Source organism: Trichomycterus rosablanca, chromosome 5, assembly GCF_030014385.1.
Source record: "Trichomycterus rosablanca isolate fTriRos1 chromosome 5, fTriRos1.hap1, whole genome shotgun sequence".
Taxonomy (NCBI): domain Eukaryota; kingdom Metazoa; phylum Chordata; class Actinopteri; order Siluriformes; family Trichomycteridae; genus Trichomycterus; species Trichomycterus rosablanca.
The window spans coordinates 16,792,770-16,817,540 of NC_085992.1; the positions used below are offsets into that span (position 1 = coordinate 16,792,770).

Sequence of the window (24,771 nt, forward strand, 5' to 3'; positions counted from 1 at the left end):
TAAAATATAATATAATAAGTAAAATACGAAAATATTGTACAAGAGGAAGAACTCAACCCCTTTTAGGTTACTCCCTAGAATGAGAGCAAATCCCACCCACTTATAATGATGTGATTCCAAACAGGTCAAGTGAACAGGTGATTGTAATCATGGTTTGGTACAAAAGCAGCATCCAGGAAAGGCTGAGTCTTTGATGAGCAGAGCAGTGTTAATTTCGTTGATGAATGATTTTCGTCATAGTTTTCGTCAACGAACCTTTTTTTCATGACGAAAACGAGACGATACTAAATAAATAAACTAAATAAAAACTACAAAAAAAGGATAAAAACTATGACGAAATGAATCGACACTTTCGTCAACGAATAAAAACGAGACGAAAATGTTTGGCAGGGACGACATCCAATCAGAACCGATTTAGTTTTGTGGAAGGTAGGGACAAGTTAGAAAGAGATCCAATCATAACTATTTTAGCGTATGTGGAGGGGCGGGACAAGCCGGGTAGCCATCCAATCAGTACTAATCTTTTGCAGTACCACGGTAAGACCACACTCGCACAAGTTTGATCTAAACCCGGGAAGACCAGACTAGCCTGTGAACTTTCTTTACTCATGGAACTAGATTAACTCCACAATGTCAACAGGGAGAAAGAGAAGAGCCGATATCTGGACACATTTCTCATTTGACGTCGTGAAAAACAAGACGATGTGTAAACCATGTGGGGTGACGATCTCGGGTAAAAACACAACAAATCTGAAACGACATCTGGCACTGCTGGCAGTATAATGGCAACATAATGTCACAGCTGCTTTTATGGTTCCCAGTTTTATAAAGAATGTAATATGCAATTTGTTATGAACAATGCATATATTTTTCAGGCAGAGCAGGCCTACTGGTCATTAATATTTTGTTATTGTTATGCTCAATAAGCAAGGTCATGTAAATAAAGATGTTTGAAATAAGTTAAATCTGTTTTTGTGTGTATTGCACATTCAAACATTGATAATATTACATAACTGGTTAAAAATGTTTCATTTTGTGTAAGTGTACATAATGACTTAAATAATTCAAGGGAACTGATGACAAAGCATTTACATTTTACACCCTTTTGTATTTTAGGGCGGCACGGTGGCTAAGTGGGTTGCGCTGTCGCCTCACAGCAAGAAGGTCCTGGGTTCGAACCCCAGGTGGGGCGGTCCGGGTCCTTTGTGTGTGGAGTTTGCATGTTCTCCCCCGTGTCTGCGTGAGTTTCCTCCGGGTGCTCCGGTTTCCTCCCACAGCCCAAAGACGTGCAAGTGAGGTGAATTGAAGATACTAAATTTGTCCATGACTGTGTTCGATATAACCTTGTGAATCGAATAAACTTGTGTAATGAATAACTACCATTCCTGTCATGAATGTAACCAATGTGTAAAAACATGACGTTAAAATCCTAATAAACAAACAAATATGTATTTTAGTCGACTGAATCGACTGTAGATTTAGACTATATTCTTATGATAATTAGTCGACTAAAACTAGACTTAAACTAAAACAATTCAGATGACTAAATTATGACTAAAACTAAATTACATTTTAGTCAAAAGACTATGACTAAAGGTAAATCAAAATTTGCTGTCAAAATTAACACTGGAGCAGAGATGGCCAGATGATCTCCAGTTTGTCAACAAATGTGTGGAAAATGATTGAAATGTTTAAAAACAATGTACCTCAAAGAAGGATTGAAAGGGATTTGCATATTTCTCCCTCTACAGTGCATAATATCATTAAACCATTTAAGGAATCAGAAGGAACGTCAGCATGAAGGGCTCAAGCTTAAGCTGATTGCCAGTGATCTTCGATCCCTCAGACGGCATTGCATCAAGAACCGCCACTCAACAATAGCTGATATAGCCACATGGGTGAGGGATTACTTTGGCAAACCTTTGTCAAGCACTACAATACAGAGTTACATGCACAAATGCCACTTACAACTTTACTGTGCAAAAAAAGAAGACTTATGTTAACCATGTCCAGAAGCAGTGTCAACTTCTCTGGGCTCTGAGGCATCTAGGATGGACCATCACACAGTGGAAATGTGTATTGTGGTCAAATGAATCAGCATTCCAGGTCTTTTTTTAGAAAAAAATGGATGCTGTGTGCTCCAGACCAAAGACGAAAAGGACCATCCAGACTGTTATCAGCAACAAGTCTAAAAGCCAGGGTCTGTCATGGTATGGGGCTGTGTCAGTGCTCTTGGCAAAGGTCAGTTACACTTCTGTGATGGCAGCATTAATGCAGAAAAGTACATTGAGATCTTAGAGCAACATATGCAGCCTTCAAGACATCATCTTTTCCAGAGACACCATGCATTTTTCAACAAGACAATGCAAAACCACATGCGGCACATATTACAAAGGCATGGCTGTGGAAGAAGAGGGTACGGGTACTGGACTGGCCTGCCTGCAGTCCTGACCTGTCCCCAATAGAGAATGTGTGGAGAATTTTAAAACGAGTTTGCCGAAAGAATGGGACAAAATAAAAGCTGAAACACTAAATCACTTGGTGTCCTCGGTGCCAAAACGTCTTAAGTGTGGTGAAAAGAAATGGCAACATTGCAAAGTGGTAAATGCTGTGTAGTCCCAACTTTTTTGGAATGTGTTGCAGGCCTGAAATGCAGGAATGGATGTTTAATAATAAATAAAATGAATTTGACTAGACAAAAATAAATATTTTTTTTCATGCTGTCCCAACTTTTTCTGATTTGGGGTTGTACTTAAATGTCCTCCTTTTCTTGAATTGTTTATGTTTCAGGCTTGCAGACACCAGACCATAAGCTTTCTGGACATCCCATTCCAAAACAACGGACATTTTTATGGCACTGCCTCCCTCATTTGCAGCTATGAGCCTCCACTTCATTCTGTCTTCTGGGAAGATTTTCCATGATATTTAGCAACTTGCTTGTGGGATTTTAAGTTAAAGTTAAGTTGAAGGGGCATTTATAAGGACAGAAAGTCAGGCTCACAATCGATATTTCAATTCTTCCCAAAGTAATTCAACAAGTTCAAGGTCAGGGCTCTGTGCAGTCAAAGCAGGTGATTTGGAGGGTAGTCTACATAATTATATCTAGTTACATTTAGTTTAAAACTGAACTGATTTTTTTAAACACCAAATGCATTTTTATTTGCTTAATGGCCCTTACCAAAATGATTCATTCCTGATACACACACAAATGATTCCTCATTAGAGACTGCGGCTGCACTTTTGATTTTCCCCTGCTTTATATAATGATTTTTGGAACTAACAGGGAAAATTAGCCCTAAAACAGTGAAATTTTGTAGTTTTTTTAATCTAATGAAATTATATGGTAACGGTTCCTTATGTCATGACAAACTGTAATCTGCATCTGTAAAGTCTCTTCACAAACAAAAGCATGTCAGAAAGGTAGATACTGTATGAGTTCTATCAAACTAGGACTATTGATATTGGCCTAGTATCAAATGCTATAGTCAAACAGAGAAGAGGGCAATCAGTTGGTACAGCAGCCTATTATGTTGGCCCACCACTGTTCTGACCTGGCATCTCAGCAGTGTCACCGGTCAACTGATTTAGTGAGGTGATACTGAAATGTCTTTATACTTATTTCACTTGGGACCATTGAGAGGAAACTAACTGTCAAGGATAACAGCTTGTGCTGGGCAGAATCCAGTACAAAATTAATGCCATAGCCAGTACATGGTTGCTGGGAAGCAAGTTTAAGGCAAGAGTCAGTCTCAAAGGCAAAACAAAGAAGCAAAAAAGGAATCCTTACAGTTAGCCCCCTTTCATGCTGATCTTCAATGGTCAGGACCCCCACAGAGTAGGGGGGCTAACTGTAAGGATGGTGGTGGTGTGTTAGTGTGTGTTGTGCTGGTCTGAGTGGATCAGACAGAGCAGCGATGCTGGAGTTTTTAATGACCATGTCCACTCACTGTTCACTCTATTAGACACTCCTACCTAGTTGATCCACCTTGTAGATGTAAAGTCAGAGACGATCGCTCATCTATTGCTGCTGTTTGAGTTGGTCATCTTCTAGACCTTCATCAGTGGTCACAGGACGCTGCTCACAGGGGGCTGTTGGCTGGATATTTTTGGTTGGTGGACTATTCTTAGTCCAGCAGTGACAGTGAGCTGATTAAAAACTCCATCAGCATTGATGTGTCTTATCCACTCATACCAGCACAACACACACTAACACACCACCACCATGTCAGTGTCACTGCAGTGCTGAGAATGATCCAGCACCTAAATAATACCTGCTCTGTAGTGGTCCTGAGAGAGTCCTGACCATTGAAGAACAGCATGAAAGGGGGCTAACAAAGCATGCAGAGAAACAGACGGACTACAGTCAGTAATTGTAGAACTACAAAGTGCTTCTATATGGTAAGTGGAGCTGATAAAATGAACAGTGAGTTTAGAAACAAGGAGGTGGTTTTAATGTTATGGTTTAACTTTTTAGATTCTATTTTTTATTTAGGAAAACTGGTGTGACCAGGCATTAATGGTTTCCAGGAAATAACTAGTAGTAGTAGTAGTATTGGTAGTAGTATTAGCATTATTATTACCTTTCTCTTACACTTCTCTATGAAAAGGATTTCTATTGTAGTGTACACATGTTCTCGATCAGCCAAAACCACGTCTGTCTCCACCTGGAGAATTTGATCAATATGCAAAACCAAGCAGAGCTGTGATAAGATCTCTGCATACAATCTTATTTTCTCCAGAGAAGGAATGACAGGAGAGGCACGACTATGAAGAAACAGTCTGTTATCCCCCCCAGGGGTTTAACAATGAATAAACAGCTAAAGAAAAACCAGAAAGATTCATTAATGAGGACCACAGGGAAAAACACATATCTGGCATCTTAACTGTGTGATCAATAGAAGTCTCTGTTTAGTCCCAAAGAGCACATTTTAAAGGGTGTAAAGCATATGGGGTGATAAGACTGTAAACGGGTAACAATATATTCATTTTAAGGAGCTAATGAGAAAAGGGCTTTAATCCTGAACAGCTTAAACACTTTGCCATTATTGCTGTCATGTTCTATAGTGGGATACTTTCTATGTACTCCACTTACACAATCCTAACTTCAACATGCATAATGTCAAGCTTTGTTATGTACTGTAGCAGACTGACACCACCATTAAAGTCTCAAGCTGTGCTACATTCTCAAAAGTGTGCTGGTTTGGTGTAAAACCAAACAATTCCAGGCCTGCACATTCCCAAAAATTTTGGACGGGGTCAATTTAGGGCTAGTAATGAGGTGAAAAAACTAAATAATGATGTGATTTTAAACAGGTGATGTCAACAGGTGATTGTAATTATTGTTTGGTACAAAAGCAGCATTCAGGAAAGTCTTTGATGAGCAAAGATTGACAGAGGATCTCTAGTTCGTCAACAAATGCGTGAGAAAATGATTGAAATGTTTAAAAACAATGTACCTCAAAGAAGGACTAGAAGAGATTTGCATATTTCTCCCTCTACAGTGTATAATATAATTTAACAATTTAAGGAATCGGGAGGAATTTCAGTGCGTAAAGGCCAAGGGTGCAAGCTAAAGCCAAACGCCTGTGATCGTCCATCCCTCAGATGGCACTGCATCAAGAAACACCACTCAACAATAGCTGATATAACCACATGGGTGAGGGATTACTTTGGCAAACGTTTGTCAAGCACTACAATACAGAGTTACATGCACAAATGCCACTTAAAACTTTACTGTGCAAAAAAGAAGCCTTATGATATCCATGTCCAGAAGCGGCGTAGACTTCTCTGGGCTCTGAGGCATCTAGGATGGACCATCACACAGTGGAAACGTGTATTGTGGTCAGATGAATCAGCATTTCAGGTCTTTTTTGAAAAAAAAAAATGGACGCCGTGTGCTCCGGACCAAAAGCAAAAAGGACCATCCATACTGTTATTAGCAACAAGTCCAAAAGCCAGGGTCTGTCATGGTATGGGGTCGTGTCAGTGCCCTTGGAAAAGGTCATTTACACTTCTGTGATGGCAGCATTAATGCAGAAAGTACATTGAGATCTTAGAGCAACATATGCAGCCTTTAAGACGTCATCTTTTCCCGGGACGTCCATGCATTTTTTAACAAGACAATGCAAAACCACATGCTGCACACATTACAAAGGCATGGCTGTGGAAGAAGAGAGTACATGTACTGGACTGGCCTGCCTGCAGTCCTGACCTGTCCCCAATAGAGAATGTGTGGAGAATTTTGAAACGAAAAATGCAACAACGACGACCCCGTACTGTTGCACATCTTAAGACGTGTTTGCAGGAAGAATGGGACAAAATAAAAGCTGAAACACTAAATCACTTGGTCTCCTCGGTGCCAAAACGTCTTTTAAGTGTGGTGAAAAGGAATAGCAACATTACAAAGTGGTAAATGCTTTACTGTCCCAACTTTTTCGGAATGTGTTGCAAGCCTGAAATGCAGGAATGGATGTTTATTAATAAATGAAACGTTGATCAGATAAAACATGAAATATCTCAAGTCCATCCTGTCTGCAATGAAATAAAAGTCAAAGTAAATGTAAGAAATTATTTGCATTTTACATGCTATCCCAACTTTTTCTGATTTGGGGTTGTAGAAAGTCACTGAGCTCTTCAGTATGACTAATTTTGCTGCCAGTGTCTGTCTATGAAGATTACATGTTAGTAACCAGTTATTAAAGGGCTATTTTCATTTTATCTATTATAATGTTTCACAGAAGTACACATAACTATGTGGCCAAAAGTATACAGACACCCCTTCACAGTACAGTTTATTTCTTATTTGTATGGGTATCCGAAGCACATCATTCTGATCCACAAACCACAGATTTGGTATAGTTTTTTATGTCAGAAGCCTCTGATTCAATCCTCCTTATTGATATACAGACTTGGAACTGGCACACTCAATGGCTAGGCTGTTTGGCCATTCTAACCCTCAGACATAGCCATTCATGTCTGTGTAGACACCTGATCGATCAATACAGTAGTGGACTAGCATTTTACCGCTGCGTCACCACTGCTAACTAGTGTATAAACTAAATAAAATAAATCATATGTCTTTAACAGAATTGAAATGTCATTCGCAAGACAGGCCTTCAAGCTCAACATGAGTGCCTGACCTCTCAAATGCTATTTTGACTCCAAAAATCAGTGCAAAAATCAGAAATACCTACTGGAAATTGTTCATGTCAATATTTATTACCTTTCATAGGTTGTCTAGTGGGTATAGCTTTGGGCTATTAATTGAAAGGTTGAGAGTTCGAATCACGGCTCTGCCATGCTGTCACTGTAGGGCCCTTGAGCAAGGCCCTTAACCCTCTCTGCTCCAGGGGCGCCGTACAATGGCAGACCCTGCGCTCTGACCCCAGCTAACAAACAAGCTGGGATATGTGAACAAGAAATTTCGTTGTACTGTACACCTGTATATGTATATGTTGCCCATCACAAAGCACTAATAGCTCCTTACAAGATCCTACAAGGTGTTTACAGGCTGTGAGCCATGACTGAATAACCCCATTTAATTACAGCACAACGGTGCATGCCAAAATAAATCAGCCCTAACCGTATTGCCTGGTGCTATTGTATTTCTTAGCATTCTTTTCCCCGCATCCCCTCACAGCTTCAGCTAGCAAATCAACTGCTGGGAAATGAGCAGGCTGTAAGTTTAACCCAGCTTAATGAAGAAGAAAAGAGCATGTTATGAATAATTGCTTTGCTCTGGCCATTCTGGCGGGTGTACTTAAGCTTTGCACAGGACACGAAATGTGTCCCCGTATAGTTGTTGCAATTGAAATTAGTGCAGGACAAGTGCGAGAAGAAGCAAGCTCGTCTCATGCCAACAATATCAACAATATATCCAGGCAGCTCCCAGGCTCTCCTTATAATGGGAAGTGTAAATCTAATGCCAGGGAAGACGGCAGAGGAAGGGGCAGCATATTAAAAATGTCACAACAGAGTAGAGGTTAAATTTGCTAGCCCTTGGCATTAGTCAAATTTAAAACATGGTTATGCTGTGTCGGGCATATACAGTGTATCACAAAAGTGAGTACACCCCTCACATTTCTGCAAATATTTCATTATATCTTTTCATGGGACAACACTATAGACATGAAACTTGGATATAACTTAGAGTATTCAGTGTACAGCTTGTATAGCAGTGTAGATTTACTGTCTTCTTAAAATAACTCAACACACAGCCATTAATGTCTAAACAGCTGCAACATAAGTGAGTACACCCCACAGTGAACATGTCCAAATTGTGCCCAAATGTGTCGTTGTCCCTCCCTGGTGTCATGTGTCAAGGTCCCAGGTGTAAATGGGGAGCAGGGCTGTTAAATTTGGTGTTTTGGGTACAATTCTCTCATACTGGCCACTGGATATTCAACATGGCACCTCATGGCAAAGAACTCTCTGAGGATGTGAGAAATAGAATTGTTGCTCTCCACAAAGATGGCCTAGGCTATAAGAAGATTGCTAACACCCTAAAACTGAGCTACAGCATGGTGGCCAAGATCATACAGCGGTTTTCCAGGACAGGTTCCACTCGGAACAGGCTTCGCCAGGGTCGAACGAAGAAGTTGAGTCCACGTGTTCGGCGTCATATCCAGAGGTTGGCTTTAAAAAATAGACACATGAGTGCTGCCAGCATTGCTGCAGAGGTTGAAGACGTGGGAGGTCAGCCTGTCAGTGCTCAGACCATACGCCGCACACTGCATCAACTCGGTCTGCATGGTCGTCATCCCAGAAGGAAGCTGACGCACAAGAAAGCCAGCAATCAGTTTACTGAAGACAAGCAGTCCAAGAACATGGATTACTGGAATGCCCTGTGGTCTGACGAGACCAAGATAAACTTGTTTGGCTCAGATGGTGTCCAGCATGTGTGGCGGCGCCCTGGTGAGAAGTACCAAGACAACTGTATCTTGCCTACAGTCAAGCATGGTGGTGGTAGCATCATGGTCTTGAGCTGCATGAGTGTTGCTGGCACTGGGGAGCTGCAGTTCATTGAGGGAAACATGAATTCCAACATGTACTGTGACATTCTGAAACAGAGCATGATCCCCTCCTTTCGAAAACTGGGCCTCATGGCAGTTTTCCAAAAGGATAACGACCCCAAACACAACCTCCAAGATGACAACTGCCTTGCTGAGGAAGCTGAAGGTAAAGGTGATGGACTAAACCCAATTGAGCACCTGTGGCGCATCCTCAAGTGGAAGGTGGAGGAGTTCAAGGTGTCTAACATCCACCAGCTCCGTGATGTCATCATGGAGGAGTGGAAGAGGATTCCAGTAGCAACCTGTGCAGCTCTGGTGAATTCCATGCCCAGGAGGGTTAAGGCAGTGCTGGATAATAATGGTGGTCACACAAAATATTGACACTTTGGGCACAATTTGGACATGTTCACTGTGGGGTGTACTCACTTATGTTGCCAGCCATTTAGACATTAATGGCTGTGTGTTGAGTTATTTTCAGAAGACAGTAAATCTACACTGCTATACAAGTTGTACACTGACTACTCTAAGTTATATCCAAGTTTCATGTCTATAGTGTTGTCCCATGAAAAGATATAATGAAATATTTGCAGAAATGTGAGGGGTGTACTCACTTTTGTGATACACTGTATGTCACTGCAAATAATGAAGCTACACGTCTACTAGCCTAGGCTATGTGGACACCTGACCATGTGCTTATCAAAACCGGGGCTAATAATATGGAGATTCACAACAACCTGAGCTTCCCTGAAAAGACTCTGGAAACTGGGAATCTGTGCCCACTTAGTCAAAGGAGCATTACTGGGAGCAAGTTTGACAAGAAGGCCTGGCTTGCAATTAATGTTTCAATTAGCTTTTTTAAATGTGCACTCGTTTAACATGAATGATTCAGTTATCATTAATTAATAATAAACATTTAAACAAGATGGTGGCATGTGCCCAACACAAGGCTAAGTGTCTCTCCAGATTTTGCTCTTCATAAGTTATGTCTACTGTTTTTTTCTGTTTTCTTACATACTGCCAGGTGAGCATCTCATAAAGCCAGCAGACACTGATTGACTTGGCTCTAACTATATAAATATGGAAATCTCCAGAACACAGTGTACTGCTAAACCAACTGTGTGGCGGATTACGGGATAAGCTAAAGCTAAACCTGCGTCGACCACCAGCTCCCAATGTGAGAGAACTGTGCTTGAGGTGTGACTGGGAGTCTAAAGTACAGAGATAAGCAACATATCTGTTGTTAAGCTGTAAAGTGTTGTAAACTAATAAGGGCCAACCATTATCACAGAATGGAGGTTTCAAAGTCCTACACCCAGTTGTTAAAACAGTGATGTGACTGGAGTAATATAAAAGGAAGACTGCAGAACTGTCCGTGGTTCTGAAGTACCCACAACTGTGTTTTAATAAATTTTCTTCAATCTAGTCAGTCTGACACCCCCCTTTTCAGACAAGCTTAAAAGGTTTTACACTCATTTTAAATCACAGCAACAGGTTACACACCCCAAAGAGTGGGCTACCTAAGTACTGCAACCCCATAACACTTTCCACAGCTGAAGTGTCTTTAGTACTGAGCAGAGTAAATGCATGTAAGGCTGCTGGCCCTAACGGCACCCCCAGATGTGTCCTCAGAGAGCTAAACAGTTAGCCCACAGTTCAACCCGTCACTGGTTCAAGCTACTGTTCCCACATCCTGAAAGACATCCACCATCATTCCAGTGCTGAAGCATACTACTGCAGTATGCCTTAACACCTTCCTCCCAGTAGCACTGTGATGAAGTGCTTTGAGAAACTGGTTCTGAGTCACGTCACTGAATCCTTACCAGTTCACATCAGATTGACAGAAAATGCCTTTTTTACTGCTCCTCACTCTGCCCTCACCCACCTGGACAGTAACAACACTTACATTTGCATGCTTTTTACTGACTTCAGCTCCGCCTTCAAGCCCCACCAAGCTGCTACGAATCAGCACCCCCATATGTAACTTTGGGGGGGGGGGGGGGGGGGCAGTCTGTGAGGTTGGGTATTAAATCCACTGCTCTTCTCCCTGTTCAAACATGAATGTATGTCATTGTATAGATCCAATGTCATCATTAAGTGATTTTCCACATCAATGACAATGATGAATCGACCTACAGGGAGGAGATCAAGCACCTGTTGGCATGGCACTTCAACAACCTTTGTCTAAATACAGAGAAGACCAAACAGCTCATTGTGGACTTGCAGAAAACCAAGAGTTACACATACTATTTTGTCCATACCAATGATCCCAAAATAGAGCGTGTCTCCAGTTTCAAGCTTTTGGGTATACACATCTTTGAGGAGGATCTTTCCTGGACCCTCAATACCTTCTTCCTGGGCAAAAATGGAAACTGAAGAAAAATCATCTATCTCCTCAACTTCTCACAAATGTTTACCGCTGCATCATAGAGAGCGTACTGACCAACTGTGTGACAATGTAATATGGCAGCTTCACTGTGACAGACAGCAAGACCCTACATAATGTGGTGAAGAAAACTCAGCACATCACTGGACCCCAGCTCACTACCATCAGAGACCTTCACCACCTCCCTTTACCAGCCACACACAGTTTAACATCTTGCCATCCAGGAGGAGAAACAGTTGAAAACAATACAGTCAGTTTCTTGATTTGATTGATTGATTAATTTATTGATCCCCGAAGGGAAATTGCGGTGTTGCAGCAGCAATTACAATTATTACAAACGTCACACAACGACATTACAATGAGGTACAGGAAAGAATAAAAATTTAAGACAGTAATGTAATACACGTAAGATAAAATCTAAAATGTATATAGAAAATAAAATAAAATATAATAATATAAAAAATAAGAATAGAAAACATCTAACAGGAAAAAAAACAAAATGAACTAAAACTAAAAATGGGGGGAACCTAAAGGTGCAGTTACAGACATTGTGCAATTTAAAGCTGTGCAAATAAAAACAGTACCATGTGCAAATTGTGAATCAGGTAGTACCAAGCAGTCAAGTAGTAGGTTTATTGTTTACCAGCTTACCAGCTTCATTCTAATATGTGCCAAGATATGAAGATAATCGGTATAATTCACTTCACCTGTCAGCGGTCAAAATGTTATGCCTTGTCAGTATACATAGCTTTTGATTCATGCCCCCCTTCCCCCCAGTAAATCAATGCATGTAACCAGGTTTCCAATTTTTACTGGATTATTAAATTACTGTGCAGATTTAAGTAAATACTACAGGCTCCCACCAGGCAGCTTTTCTAATTAAGTTGTCAGAACCGCTTAGTAGTGCACAAGAAACTGTGTATAATAATTAAATAGCCGTGTGACTATGCTGGCATAATACATGGTGTCAAAGCAAGACAGCATTACAATCACAAATAGCTATAGATTCTAGTAGGCAAGGATTTATGTACATGTCAACTGGTAGCTAGGACTGTAAGCTAAAACTCTACCAAACACAGCTTTAATTGTGCGGCTTTAAAACAAACAATCCTACAGTATATGGTTATTTTTATGAAGACAAAAATCCCAAGTCTGTTCTGATTGCTGATCATTAAGGGATAGACTGTCTGTTACAGAGGCAGTTAAGCTACAATTAATAGTTTGAAAAGTGAACTTAGAGGCCTAAATTCCTAATTAAGCAGTCAGAGATGATACACTGAGTGCACCCTGATGACTCTCTGGGGTGCTAATAGAAGCCATTTTGCTAACAAGCTATCGAGAGCAGTGGGAAGAGTTATACTGGCCTGACACAGGCTTAAAATATATACACTTAAATGCAGTGGAAATTAAGCTTATGTATGGAGTGGAAATATGAGCAGTAATAAAGGCTACACAATGAAGCACAAACCTGGTATCAGGCCAATTATGCTGTATTTTTATATTTAACAAAAGTACAATTACAAAATGTTTTTTTTCTGTTCCAGCATGTCTGTGGCACTACACAAAATTATTTCTATGAAGACATGGGTTGAGAAACTCAGTAGCCTGCAGCGTGGCCTGACCTCTGAATAAAGGAATTCATCATTTCCTGAGTAACAGCGAGTTGTCCCATTGCAGCCAAGTAACCCAATATCAAAAGCTGTATCTGATTTTCTGTGAGACATAACACCCTCGTTGTGCTCAAAGTTCTGATTTTGTTTTGTCTGTGCACAGAACATGACGATAAAATGTTTGGAAAGTATCAAGGTGGTTTTCTTTTCTTTGCAAATGTCAAACAAGGACTGGTGTTTCTTTTGATTAGCAGTGATTTACTCGTTGGTGCTACTCTCCAATTAATTCTGGTCTCTTTCATATAGTCATGAACACAAATTTTAGCTGAGGTTAAGGACAATTTAGGTTTGTTTATTGTTTCTGTGGGGATGTTATGTTTTAGCTAAGCCCTAGGGCGCTCAGGTGGTGCAGTAATAAAACACGCTAGCACACCAGAGCTGACATCTCAAACTCGTCGTTTTTAATATCAGCTCTTCAATTTGGCAGACTGGACACCTACATGAACAACAATTGGCTTTTGTTCGTACAGGGTGGGAGCCAGACAGGGATTCCTCATAACTGATGCAATTACGACCTCTACAGGCTGATTGATGGCTTCTGCAAAGAGTCAAGGGATAATGCGTTGATCAGGGTGTGGCTTTCTGTACACAAAAGCTGATCAGAGTATGAACTCACCTCGTGCAGGTCAAAAAAAGATGCAGTCGGCTACTGTATACGTGTCAACATCGGTGGAAAGGAAGCAAATGCATTTGGGTAATTGGATATGCTAAAGTTGGGTGAAAAAGGGGAGAAAATGCATGAACAAAATCATTAAAAAAATATTGACAAAATCTCAATGTAAAACCACACATCATAAAAAGTTTGGACTGTATGGAAAAATAAAATAAAAATGCAGTGTTCCTTACATTTACTTTGACTTTTAGGCATGGCTGCAGAGGAAGAGAGTACATGTACTGGACTGGCCTGCCTGCAGTCCTGATCTGTCCCTAATAGAGAATGTGTGTAAAATTTTAAAACAAAAAATGAGACAATGACGACCTTGTAATGTTGCACATCTTAAGACGTGTTTGCAGGAAGAATGGGACAAAATAAAAGCTGAAACAATCACTTGGTCTCCTCGGTGCCAAAACATCTTTTAAGTGTGGTGAAAAGGAATGGCAACATTATAAAGTGATAAATGCTTTACTGTCCCAATTTTTTTTGGAATGTGTTGCAGACCTGAAGTGCAGGAATGGATGTTTATTAATAAATTAAATGAAGTTGAGCAGACAAAACATGGAATATTTTCCATGCTGTAATTTTCCATTTAAATATAAATATATATATAAATATATACACACATATTTAAGTGCAATTAACTATGCAACAACAGTAAATCAAAGAGGGACAATTCATTTTTTACACCACTGATGTAAATCTAAAGCCTTTATTTTTTAGTTCTTGAATATCTCACTTAACTGTAATATTCATTACTACTACTCGTTCAGGAAGGCTGGAAATAGCTACGTTGTTAATGTATTAACTATGGAGCCTCGCGACGATGCTGCAGATGGTAAAATGGAGCAGTTTCTTGCATCTGGGGCCAGAGGAACAGATTGGGTATAAAAAGAACATGAAACTGAAAGTATGGCGAGACACTAAGTTATCACTCACTTTTCTGCAACTTTCAAAACTTTCTGGTGTACAACCTTTGCATGTGGTGCCAACATCCAGACTTTATAACTGCGACTCAGGAAAGATAAACACAATTGAAATAACTTTAAGGTTCTTAAAGATTCTTTTTTTGAGAGTTCTCAGTTACCTTTTATTTATTTATTTTTTTAGAGGTCACAGGCTTGCAACTGACATGTATGAAGTGGCTGTATTTCAGTCATTATAATATATTATTATATATGTACAGGTATTGTAACAGTTATTATTATTATATTTTAGGCTTATGTAAAATAATGGGGTTATTTTTGACACTGAAGTAACACAAGTATAATATAAAAAACACTACAATACAATTGAAACAGTTAAAAATAAATAAAAATACTGTACAATAAAACCTGAACTTTACTTCTTTATTGTTTCCTTATGCTTTTTAATCGTGTAGATGCTTGATCTTGGAATACCGTATTCCGTTCAGTAAAGGCACATTCACATGAGAAGCGGCAAAACAGCTTTTGCGCTGGCTGTGCTGTTATTTCCTATGGAGTGTGAAGGTGCACAAAGCTTAACGTGACTTATTGCACTAAAACAACGAGTGAGGAATTTCATTAGTGGAGAGAACTTATAAGAAGTAATAATTAATTTAGGTTTAGTGTTTGTATGTCGTTCTTTTAATACATCAACGATAGGCATTTTAGACTTTGGGAAAAGCTGATTCTCACAATCTCAGCACCTCGAGCTATAACACAAGTTTAAAAGTGAAACAGGAGAAAAATTCAGCTAAACACAGATACATGTAGAGCTTTCAGAGTGAATTTGACAGTAATTCTACATAAATGCGTCTCAAATGCACTTTGATGATGTTCTACCACATGGCTTGAGTCAAGCGCTAACCAAAGTGGCTGTTCATTGGTTATTTGAAATTAAATAAATACATTTTTTAAAAAGTTTAACGATGATTTTAAGGGTAAAAATTTCTCCATGAAGGGTGTTAAGTTTCAAAGATTTTGAGTTTAGGGGACGTCGAGTTACAAGGTACCACTGTAATTGACTGGAAGACATTATTAGATTATATAAAAACATTTAATAAAATTTAAACACATTTAATAAAATTATTGTTGATTTTTAAATAGTCCAAAATATGCATACAGTAATGTAGACTGCTAATTGGACTGCACAAAATACAAGGAACAATGGTTTTTAAAGTGGTATGTCACACAGACAGGAATATCTGATATACGACTACATGTACTGTTAATGATTTTGTGATAGACGGCACCCAAAGAAAAGGATGACACCCAGGTTTGAGGCTTAAATGACCACAGAAACAGTGTCCTTCTTTGGAAAACATCAGCAAGGGGTTGTACTGCCCTTTCTTGGGAAACAATTTGCAGTGACATGCCAGCAGCCATTTATAAAGCTGACATTAGGTACAGTAGGCATCGGTGCTATCCTGTATACCACTGAGTTTGGTACTAATGCTGCATTCTTCAGATTGAGAGTGCCATGCTCAGATACCATGATGTTTCAACATGACTGACTGAGTGACAATAGGAGACCTAGATAATTGGGTCAGGGTGGATTTAGGTTGTGTTATCTGTATCCATATAAAGACTGAGAAAATATAATGGGACAACAGTGGATTGTGTTGAAGGCAGCTGAAAAACGTATAATGCTGTGGTCACACATATGTCAAATCCAAGACCACAAATAGTTGAGATCAGTCATGCAAGGTCAAGGTCAGGTCCTGATAGACCAATTCATAGCTGGAATATAGCTGGTTTGGTAGTTAAGCTGAGGTCCAAAAACCTTTATTAATTTGATTTCTATCATTTAACTGTGGCCTGATCACCTAACTCATTACTAAGGTGTTATTTCTATGTTCCCATATAAGTAAGCTAGTTAGACTGTACCCATAACAAGTGTGTAGAAGACCAAGTGTCACCTTATGATGAAGTTAAATTTGTCTAAAAGGTCAAAAACTTAAATGATTTAGAATTTGCTGGAAAACAGACAACACTGTCCACAATTGAGTCCAAAGTGTACAAGTTTACATCCTTGTGCCATGCCAGAAACGAATGCCTGGCTTATTTCTTGCATGGCAGCCACTAAGCCCATTTACGCTTGGCAGACCTGTTTATTGATGCTTATGCACTACAGCTGGTCATTCTTACAAATGTCGAATATAAATGGACAGATTTTTTCCCAATCTTGGTTTAGAAACATCTGATACATGTAATTATTACAAAGAAAGATCAGACATTGATTCATGTACCATGCAGATTTTCAGAAGACATACAATAAACTATAGAATCAATTTCTTATTGTAGTTCAGAATTTTGTGAAAGTGAGAATTAATTGTAAATAACACATCCTTATCTCTTTGGACATCATTGAACGTGATAAATGTTAATAAATGTTTGGTTACACCTTTCACCTTTTTTGGGAAATACAGGCATCTATGTCCTACATTAGTGTCCTACATGGTGGTGCAGCTGGAGAAACAAGGGCACTTGTAAGGAATATGTATATCTTGACAGTCCAGAGAGTTTAATTATTTCTACAACTGTTTTTGTGACCATTTATTTATTTATTAGGATTTTAACGTCTTGTTTTACACACTTTGGTTACATTCATGACAGAAACGGTAGTTACTGGTTACACAAGATTCATCAGTTCACAAGTTTACATGTCAAAAACAGTCATGGACAATTTAGTATCTCCAATTCACCTCACTTGCATGTCTTTGGACTGTGAAAGAAAACAGGAGCTCCTGGAGGAAACCCACACAGACACAGGGAGAACATGCAAACTCCACACAGAAAGGACCCGGACCGCCCCACCCACACATCGAACCCAGGACATTCTTGCTGTGAGGAGACAGTGCTACCCACTGAGCCACAGTGCTGCCCTGCCTCACTGACTAAATAATTAAAAGTATGTTATTTACATACCGAAAGTATGTGGACACCTCATCATAAGCTTTTTGAAAACCCCACTATTAAACTACTTGGTATTAATACCATGTGTTTCCCTTCCAATTTCAATATATAGAACTTTGTTATTTATAGAAATTGGAAATAATATAATATACAGTGGATATAAAAAGATAGCACATCCACCTTAAATGTGACCTAGGGCAGCACGGTCACTTGGTGGGTAGCACTGTCGCCTCACAGCAAGAAGGTCCTGGGTTTGATTCCCTGATGGAGCAGTCCAGGTCCTTTTTGAGTGAAGTTTGCATGTTCTCCATGAGTCTGTGTGGGTTTCCTCCGGGAGCTCTGGTTTCCTCCCACATTCCAAAGACATACAAGTGAGGTAAACTGGAGATACAACATTGTTCATGACTGTGTTTGACATTAAGAACTTGAACTGATGTTTGTTTGTTTATTAGGATTTTAACGTCATGTCTTACACCCTTTGGTTACATCCATGACAGAAACGGTATTTACACAAGATTAATCAAACACAGTCATGGACATTTAGTGTCTTTGGACTGTGGGAGGAAACCGGAGCACCCGGAGTAAACCCACGCGGACACGGGGAGAACAAGCAAACTCCACAGGGTAAGGACCCGGACTACCCCACCTGGGGATTAAACCCAGGACCTTTTTGCTGTGAGGCAACAGTGCTACCCATTTAGCCACAGTGCCGCCCCTTGAACTGATGAATCTTGTGTAACCAGTAATTACCTGTCCTGTCATGAATGTAACCAAAGTGTGTTTGTTTATTTTATGGTTTAACGCCATGTTAACACGTTGGTAACCAAAGTGTGTAAAACATGACATAAAAATCCTTATAAATAAATAAGTGTGACTTAAACACATTAATAATAAACTGTGGAATCAATCAATTTCTGATTCTAGTTCAGGATTTTGTGAAATAGTGAGAATCAGTTCCTTCCCACCATGTAGTTTCTTTGCTTTCGATTATGTCATTTAATCATTCGGGCTCATTTGCAGCACTTTGAACAGGTCAGCGACAAACTGGGTCAAGTTTCAATCAGACTGAACATAAAGCGCAGCAGCAAGCTGTAAAAAACATGCGTCAAAGCTGTAAATCTGCACAGTGTGTGATCAAAGTAGTGTAGCAGCAAGCTATACGGCACTGCCCAGCTCCATATGACTCAATGTCACACCAGGACAAAAGTGGTTTTATATTCACATATAATGTGAATGCAGCAAGAATCCACTGCTGCATATTATAAAGAAGATAAGAATGTATGTGCTCCTTGTGAGGTATACAAATTTGGTATATTTAAACAGGATCAGAAAAAATGCCATACTATGTGTGTGTCGGATACATATCTAAAAGTTTCATGCATGGCAGCAGGACTAGTAATACCAAAGATGACCCTAAAACTTCTAGACATCTATTTCTCATCATTTTTTGTCACTTTATTAAACAGTGTATTTTTCCATCATGTAAACAACACATTTGGGTCTGGTTACGACCTCTTCAGCAGTAATGCATTACACACCATATTCATGCATTCCATGAGGTGCTTGGCCTCCATCATCCAGATAAACACTCTAATATGAGCTGATGACAGCCACCCAGAGGACAAGCAATCATCGCCATTTGCTTGTAAGCTGATGCATCTGTGAAATTGCATTTCTGAAAAGGTGTCACACCAGCACATGCTGGCTAATGGTTGTCTGAAAATGAATCTACTACTTAAGGTGTGATAGCAGGTCAGCCATCCATAAAAGGCCCTGTCAGCCACATAAAGCTCATTCACATCTCTGCTTCTTCCCATTATCTGCGGGCCAACGAGACGAGCACCGCATACCCCAAACCACACATCCTCATCTCCTCGGATATCTTTGAAAGTGAAAAAAAAGCTTTGGTTACACCTTTTACTGGGAAATAATGGCACCCATGTCCTACATTAGTGGCAGCATGGTGGAGCAGCTGATGAATGTGCTTGTAAGGAGTTTAATGGTGTGGTTACAAGTGTTTTTGTGACCAAATGTTTAAAACACAGAAGCTATATTGCAGAAAGCATGTGGACACCTGACCATGAGCTTTTTGGAAATCTCAGTAATAAACTATTGACATTAATATCAAGTTGTGCCCCTTTCATTTTTCTGTAAAAGCTTTTCAGCAATTTTGGAGTGTGTGTATACAGGAATACAGGTGGAAAATAACGAATTACATTTACTTGCGTTATGAGTAGTTTTTTGTGTACTTGTACTTTTTAAAGTAGATTTTACAACCTGTAATTTTACTTTTACTTAAGTATGTTTTGTATTGAGAATTGTAATTCGCTACATTTTAAATAACATCCGTAACTGAGTAAAAAAAAAATCTGGGAAACTGCTGCAGTGCATTCTGCGATGGCTGGTCTATAGAATCCAAAATTAATGCCAACTTCAGTGGTTATTAGTGATGGGAATTATGGATCTTTAAAGGGAGCCGGATCTTTTGGCTCTTTTAAAAAGCCGTTCAAAAAAAATGGCTCTTCGTTCTTTTTTTAAGGCAGCAAGAGGTGCTACTGGGTAACTATAAGACACCCCCGATATTAATATAAATGATGAACAATCATGCAAATTTTGCTACCTTGCCTTAAATGTAGGCCTAATTCAAACAACACTTAAATGAGAAAAAAAGATTGTTGTCAAAAGTATACAAATTGACAACAAGTATATTTTAATAACAAAAATAGTTTAAAATAATTGCAATAAATCATCTGTTGTATAACTTGTAGCCAAACTGGGCTTACATTTCAAACATAAAAAAACATTAGAGACACAAACAATTTAGTAAAATAAAAATTAGCATTTAGGGCAAGTTTGCATAAAAAAAAACAAGTTCTTTGATTTTGCAGGTCTGCTCGGTAATACGTGATACACAAAAAACTACAGGGAAGAGACATACTGTGGTTGCACTGCATTTAGTTTCAGAAAAATCCTCTCTTGTGCAGAGATGGGTCTGTGTTTGTTTCTGCTAAGTGGAATGGGTGGATTACCGCCGATAAGAACTGCACACAAATAGGAATATATATATACGTAACGGCTCCCAGAGGCGCGACTCGGTTCCTTTCGTGCATTTTAAAGGGCTGTTCAATAGAATCGGATCGTTCGCGAACGACCCATCACTAGTGGTTATACAGTTTGAAAAAGTTTTATGGGATGGTCTGTACTAAAATGACACATTCCTAAATGTTTTAAATAGGGATGCATCAATACCATTTTTTCCCAACCGAGTACGAGTACAAGTACATGTATTTTAGTACTCGCCGATACCGATACCTATTTAGAATGATGCAATCTGGAGCATTATGGAATAGTGTAGTTTTTAGTGTAAAATAGTGCAGTGGAACAGTTGCTTGGGTTGCCATCACTAATTGTAAAAAAAAAAAAAAACACCGCACAGACATCATTGAGAAAGCTTCTGACAAGCTAACGTTAACGTTCATTAATAAACGCACGTAATAAACATTGTGCACATCATACATGCGATGCGATTCTGCTGATTGAAATATTTACTTTAAAAGGATAATACAGTCCGATCCCATCCGAGCCGATTCTATCAGCACATACAGTGTATCACAAAAGTGAGTACACCCCTCACATTTCTGCAGATATTTAAGTATATCTTTTCATGGGACAACACTGACAAAATGACACTTTGACACAATGAAAAGTAGTCTGTGTGCAGCTTATATAACAGTGTAAATTTATTCTTCCCTCAAAATAACTCAATATACAGCCATTAATGTCTAAACCACCGGCAACAAAAGTGAGTACACCCCTTAGTGAAAGTTCCTGAAGTGTCAATATTTTGTGTGGCCACCATTATTTCCCAGAACTGCCTTAACTCTGCTGGGCATGGAGTTTACCAGAGCTTCACAGGTTGCCACTGGAATGCTTTTCCACTCCTCCATGACGACATCACGGAGCCGGCGGATATTCGAGACTTTGCGTTCCTCTACCTTCCGCTTGAGGATGCCCCAAAGATGTTCTATTGGGTTTAGGTCTGGAAACATGCTTGGCCAGTCCATCACCTTTACCCTCAGCCTCTTCAATAAAGCAGTGGTCGTCTTAGAGGTGTGTTTGGGGTCATTATCATGCTGGAACACTGCCCTGCGAACCAGTTTCCGGAGGGAGGGGATCATGCTCTGCTTCAGTATTTCACAGTACATATTGGAGTTCATGTGTCCCTCAATGAAATGTAACTCCCCAACACCTGCTGCACTCATGCAGCCCCAGATCATGGCATTCCCACCACCATGCTTGACTGTAGGCATGACACACTTATCTTTGTACTCCTCACCTGATTGCCGCCACACATGCTTGAGACCATCTGAACCAAACAAATTAATCTTGGTCTCATCAAACCATAGGACATGGTTCCAGTAATCCATGTCCTTTGTTTACATGTCTTCAGCAAACTGTTTGCGGGCTTTCTTGTGTAGAGACTTCAGAATAGGCTTCCTTCTGGGGTGACAGCCATGCAGACCAATTTGATGTAGTGTGCGGCGTATGGTCTGAGCACTGACAGGCTGACCCCCCACCTTTTCAATCTCTGCAGCAATGCTGACAGCACTCCTGCACCTATCTTTCAAAGACAGCAGCTGGATGTGACGCTGAGCACGTGCACTCAGCTTCTTTGGACGACCAACGTGATGTCTGTTCTGAGTGGACCCTGCTCTTTTAAAACGCTGTATAATCTTGGCCACTGTGCTGCAGCTCAGTTTCAGGGTGTTGGCAATCTTCTTGTAGCCTTGGCCATCTTCATGTAGCGCAACAATTCGTCTTTTAAGATCCTCAGAGAGTTCTTTGCCATGAGGTGCCATGTTGGAACTTTCAGTGACCAGTATCAGAGAGTGTGAGAGCTGTACTACTAAATTGAACACACCTGCTCCCTATGCACACCTGAGACCTAGTAACACTAACAAATCACATGACATTTTGGAGGGAAAATGACAAGCAGTGCTCAATTTGGACATTTAGGGGTGTAGTCTCTTAGGGGTGTACTCACTTTTGTTGCCGATGGTTTAGACATTAATGGCTGTATTTTGAGTTATTTTGAGGGAAGAATAAATTTACACTGTTATATAAGCTGCACACAGACTACTTTTCATTGTGTCAAAGTGTCATTTTGTCAGTGTTGTCCCATGAAAAGATATACTTAAATATCTGCAGAAATGTGAGGGGTGTACTCACTTTTGTGATACACTGTACATTCGTGGTTCACCTCGGTAAATCGTAAACGACTCTGAGTCGGCTCCCGCTCTGTGGTAATAACCAGTATAATTAAGCCTGAGCTTTATAATGTAAGCGAGTCACACATGTTCTGTAGTAGTTGGTGTTTATTTACAACCGCATCATTCATTATAACAGTAAACACGGAGAGATGACTGAGAAAAGAAGTTTAAAATGAGTCGACTCCTGAATCACTTGTATCGACACTGTGAACAGAGTATTGAACACAAACACGTCCTATAACAGCGGTCGCTGCTTTTGTAACCGGTTATCTTGGCTGTTAGCTCTATTTTAAAGGTTTTTTTTTTTTTCAAACGGAACTAAATAACATTAAACGTGCGTGTGAGCGTGGTCAGTGAGAATAATTCAATCTGTCTCCCGTGGGTGAAAAATTAATTGCTTTAGTTTTAGAAGTAAAAAAATCTCGCAATGTCACGCCCCCCAGCAACGTGCACTAGGCACACGGTATCGGATGTTTAGTATCGGAGCCTCGTTTGCGAGTGCGAGTACCAGTTAATGAGCGCGGTATCGGGCTAATACCCGATACTACTGTAGTATCGGTACTCATGCATCTCTAGTTTTAAATCTTGTATCAACATGTTTTTTTCTATTATATTTTAATTAAAAACAACTATTGTGATATTTATATCCACTTGTCCTGTTTGCATTACACAGAAGAGACACCCTCTCCTGTTAACATAGCACTCTAACATACCACTATAACATACCACTTGCAACCTGCTAGCAACGCCTTTCACACCAGATATTTAACACTAAGCTAGATATTTTTCCTGAGTCGGTGAGCGCTCAGCGAACTGCTTGGATCGAGTCGCTGAATAGTTCACACAAAGCAATCGAGAGCTAAGTTTCGAGGCACGAGCGAACGCAGAGTTGCTTTCGAGCTGCCACACCTAGCGGCGACCAGTCGGTGAGCAAAAATCGTGTAGTGTGAACTAGGCATTACAGAAAAAGCCTTGGTCTGCATAAAGCTTACAGAGCATTAAAGTGTTCCCACTGTTGAATGGTATCAGTCAGAATAAAGGGGGTAAAATTTCCAAAGGATTACATACAGTATATCATGGAGACGGTCATCAACAAGTGAATACAATATGGACAACAGAACTGGACCTGCCTTACAAATGGATTAAAATACACTAAGAAACTGGTTAGTGGGGTTGCCAAGAGACCTACAGCAACACTAAAGAAGCTGCGAGAATTTTTGGTTGTGTACTACATGTGAAAGCAATCTCCTGTAAGAAAAAATCCAAGTCTGGCTTCATAGTACAAAAACCTACAAGTCTGCCAAAAACATGTGGGAAAATGTGTTCTGGTCTGATGATACCAAGACTAAACCTTCTGGACATAACTCCAAGGGATGTTTGGCACAAAAACAGCACTGTGCATCAATAAATTAACAGAATACCCACAGCAAAGCATGTGGTGGCAGCATTATGCCTTGGGTCTGTTTTTCTTCATCTGGGACTGAGCTTTACTCAAGCTGGAGAGAATTATGAACAGTTCCAAATATCAGTCAATTTTGGCACAAAGCTGGAGATGAAAAGGAATTTCTACTTTCTGGCCAACAAAAAACAAAATCTTACCTCCACATCAACAAAATAACGGCTTCACAAGAAGGAGATCAAAGTTTTGGAATGGCAAAGCCAAAGCCCAGGTCTGAATCCAGCTGAAAATCTGTGGGGACCTGAGGAAAACTGCACAAGAGATGTTCTCACAATCTGTCACAGTGGGCAAAGACTGCCAAAGACAAGTCAATATGTGCCATGCTGATCAGACCCCTACCCAAAAAGAGTGAATGCTGTCATAAAGTCAACATGTACTTCAACAAAGTATTACTTTAAAGGTGTGCTTGTTTTTTTTTTTGTTTTTTTTTCATAATTGTTAGTCA

General features: G+C 39.8%; 1 long non-coding RNA gene across 1 annotated transcript; it reads left to right on the forward strand.

Moving 5' to 3' along the window:
* The first annotated feature begins 549 nt into the window (after positions 1-549).
* Positions 550-1,376, forward strand: LOC134314368 (uncharacterized). Its single transcript, XR_010012374.1, has 2 exons — positions 550-733; positions 1,117-1,376. It is a non-coding gene; the product is annotated as an uncharacterized LOC134314368 (long non-coding RNA).
* The last annotated feature ends 23,395 nt before the right edge of the window (positions 1,377-24,771 follow it).